A 4,270-nucleotide genomic window follows, 5' to 3' on the forward strand; every position below is an offset into this window, starting at 1 on the left:
GGCCAGCGAGGCGGGCGGGAGCACGCTGCAGGGGCGGCAGCCAGACCAGCCACCGGGGCTCGGCAACGAGCCGGCCAGCGGGACGGCTGCGGTGGCGGTGTCAGCAGGACGCGATGTGGCGCGTGCGACCAGCAGGGTCGCGGCCAGCGCGACGTCATCCGGACGCCGGCCTCGGGATGCGATCTTCGTCGCGTTCATCCGGAAAAACAAGGGCGCATGGCACATCTGGTGCTTTTGCGGCGGTACCACGATCATCTGGATCGCGATCTGTACCGACTCCCTACAGTGCAGTCAACAAGTTCCTCTTAGTCCAAGAACATCGACATTGGTCGGCGACATGTTCGTCCGCTCGGTTCTTGGGAGGAAAATCCGCACCATAGGTAGGTCAAATCCAAAAAATAATCTAATCGCAAAAACAGAATCGCAGTAACGAGAGGAATCAATTTTTGCAAAGAGTGGGGATCGGATCTTATACCTCCGCGGGATCGACGAAAGCCTGCATGATGCAGGCTTGACGGAGAGTTGATGGAGTGAAGCGTGCTGATAACGTGTTTTGCAACTCCGCTGGCGAGTCCGGTCTGAGGTTGCGGAGCGAGGGTAAGCTTCGTAGACGAAGTAGTCGAACACACGAAACTAAAAGACACACAGAGATATGAAGGAGACCAACTTTATTAATCAATGATCAGGTGTTACAACGATGGCTCCTTCTTGCTTTATATAGGGACTAGGGGGTCAAGGGATAAGTACCCACTTAACATAAAGTGGGGAAACGGGAGGGGCTACCCCGTGCGATACGCACGAGGCCGCCGCCACCTCCTCGATGGTCCCGGTTTCCCAACAAATTGGACTAGGAGCCCAAGTGGGACTCCTCCCACTTGGGGCGCGCCTAGGCCGGCCTCCTCCCCTCTCCCTCCTTTATATAGGGGGGTGGGGGCGCCTCTAACACACGTCAATTGTTCCAAGCCGTGTGTGGCACCCCCCCTCCATAGTTTACTCCTCCAATCATATTCACGTAGTGCTTAGGCGAAGCCCTGCGCAGATCACTTCACAATCACCGTCACTATGCCGTCGTGATGACGGAACACTCCCTCCACACTTTGCTAGATCAAGAGTTCAAGGGACGTCATCGAGCTGAACGTGTGCAGAACTCGGAGGTGTCGTACGTTCGGTGCTTGATCAGTTGGATCGCTAAGACGTTCGACTACATCAACCGCGTTAAGTAAATGCTTCCGCTTTTGGTCTACGAGGGTATATGGAAACACTCTCCCCCTCTATTGATATGCATCTCCTAGATAGATCTTGCGTGATCGCAGGAATTTTTTGAAATTGCATGCTACGTTCCCCAACAGCCACGTGGGGACCACAACCCAGCAGGGCGCGCCTGGGGGCCCTAGCGCACCCAGGTGGGTTGTGCCTACCTGGTGCACCTCCCTCTGATGTTATTTGCACCAAAAAAATTTAAATAATTAGAAAAAAAATCGTATAATATTTTCAGAGCATTCTGAGAACTTCTATTTTTGGATCATTTTTTATTGCATGGCAAATTTGGAAAATAGACAAAAGTTGGCATTTTATTTTATTTAACCAATAAAAACAGAAAACAAAAGGTAGAGATAGAAGGTAGTGCTCACTAAATTCATCAACTACACACCTCTCAAAATGATCCATTAATAAGGTTGATCAAGTCTTATTGACAACCACTTTCGATTAGCATGAAACCGAAGAACTTCCGTAAATCACTAAGTTACCTCAATGGGGATATGAATGTCCCCAACAATAAGCATTTCATATTTCTTTTTAACAGTAGGTAGAGGTAGTTGAAAACTTCCAATAGTGATTGTCGGAGATTTTTCAATAACATTAATACCATTCACATGGAATTGTTTCTTCGAAAAGTGCATTGTATGCTCATTACAATTGATATGAAAAGTGACCTTGCTTTTATTGCAATCAATATCAGCCCCTGAAGTATTCAAAAAGGGTCTACCAAGGATAATCGACATGTTGTCGTCCTTGGGCATCTCAAGTATAACAAAGTCAGTCAAAATAGTAACATTAGCAACAACAACGGGCACATCCTCACAAATACCGATAGGTATGGCAGTTGATTTGTCAGCCATTTGCAAAGATATTTCAGTAGGTGTGAGTTTATTCAAATCAAGTCTTTTATATAAAGAGAAAGGCATAACACTAACACCAGCTCCCAAATCACATAAAGCATTTTTCACATAATTTCTTTTGAGAGAGCAAGGTATAGTTTGTATTCCCGGATCTCCAAGTTTTTTAGGTATTCCATCTTTAAAATTATAATTAGCAAGCATGGTGGAGATTTAAGCTTCCGGTATTATTCTCTTATTGGTGATGATGTCTTACATGTACTTTGCATAAGGAGGCATTTTCAAGATATCAGTCAAGCAAGTATGCAAGAAGACTGGCCTTAGCATTTCAGCAAAGCGTTCAAATTCTTCTTCATCTTTCTTTTTAGTTGACTTAAGTGGTGTTGGGGAACGTAGTAATAATTCAAAAGTTTCCTACGTGTCACCAAGATCAATCTAGGAGATGCTAGCAACGAGAGAGAGAGCGCATCTTTATACCCTTTAAGATCGCTAAGCGGAAGCGTTACAAGAACGCAGTTGGTGGAGTCGTACCCGCGGCGATTCAAATCGCGGAAGATCTGATCCAGGCACCGAACGGACAGCGCCTCCGCGTTCAACACACGTACAGCCCGAGGACGTCTCCTACTTCTTGATACAGCAAGGGGAGAGGAGAAGTTGAGTGAGAACTCCGGCAGCACGACGGCGTGGTGGTGGAGCTCGTGCTTCTCCGGCAGAGCTTCGCTACGCTCAACGGAGGAGGAGGAGGAGGAGTTGGAGGGGGAGGGCTGCGCCAGGGGCAAGGGTGCAGCTCCCATGCCCCTCCCCACTATATATAGGGGTGGAGGGGGCTGATTTCTTTCCCTCCAAGTCCATTGGGAAAGAAATCCCATCCTTTCCCTTCCCCACGGATTGTTATCCCCCTTTTTAGGGATCTTGATCTTATCCCTTCGGGATATGATCTTATTCCTTCTAAGGGGAGATCTTGGTGTGCCTTGACCAGGGGTGTGGGGCCTTTCCCCCACTACCCACGTTCCTGTGGGTCCCCCCATGCAGGTGGGCCCAACTCCAAAACCTTCTAGAACCTTCCCGGTATAATACCGAAAAAACCCGAACATTTTCCGGTGGCCAAAATAGGACTTCCCATATATAAATCTTTACGTCCGAAACCATTCCGGAACTCCTGGTGACGTCCGGGATGTCATCCGAGACTCCAAACAACTTTCGGTAACAACATACAATTCCCATTACAACTCTGGCGTCACCGAACCTTAAGTGTGCAGATCCTACTGTTGGGGAACGTAGTAATTTCAAAAAAAATCCTACGCACACGCAAGATCATGGTGATGCATAGCAACGAGAGGGGAGAGTGTGTCCACGTACCCTCGTAGACCATAAGCGGAAGCGTTATGACAACGCGGTTGATGTAGTCGTACGTCTTCACGATCCGACCGATCCAAGCGCCGAACGTACGGCACCTCCGAGTTCAGCACACGTTCAGCTCGATGACAATCCCCGCGCTCCGATCCAGCAAAGCTTCGGGGATGAGTTCCGTCAGTACGACGGCGTGGTGACGATGATGATGTTCTACCGGTGCAGGGCTTCGCCTAAACTCCGCGACGATGTGACCGAGGTGGAATATGGTGGAGGGGGGCACCGCACACGGCTAAGGAACGATCTGTAGATCAACTTGTGTGTCTTAGGGTGCCCCCCCGCCCCTGTATATAAAGGAGCAAGGGGCGAGGCCGGCCGGCCCTAGAGGGCGCGCCAGGAGGAGGAGTCCTCCTCCTAGTAGGAGTAGGACTCCCCCTTTCCTACTCCTACTAGGAGGGGAAAGGAAGGGGGAGAGGGGGAAGGAAAGAGGTCCCCCCCCTCCTAGTCCAATTCGGACCAGAGGGAGAGGGGGCGCGCGGCCCACCCTGGCCGCCCCTCTCTCTTTCCACTAAGGCCCATGAGGCCCATTACCTCTCCCGGGTGGGTTCCGGTAACCCTTCGGCACTCCAGTTTTCTCCGAAAACGTCCGGAACACTTCCGGTGTCCGAATATAGTCGTCCAATATATCAATCTTTATGTCTCGACCATTTCGAGACTCCTCGTCATGTCCGTGATCACATCCAGGACTCCGAACAAACTTCGGTACATCAAAACTTATAAACTCATAATAAAACTGTCATCGT

Source organism: Triticum aestivum, chromosome 4B (genome assembly GCF_018294505.1).
Source record: "Triticum aestivum cultivar Chinese Spring chromosome 4B, IWGSC CS RefSeq v2.1, whole genome shotgun sequence".
Taxonomy (NCBI): Eukaryota; Viridiplantae; Streptophyta; class Magnoliopsida; order Poales; family Poaceae; genus Triticum; species Triticum aestivum.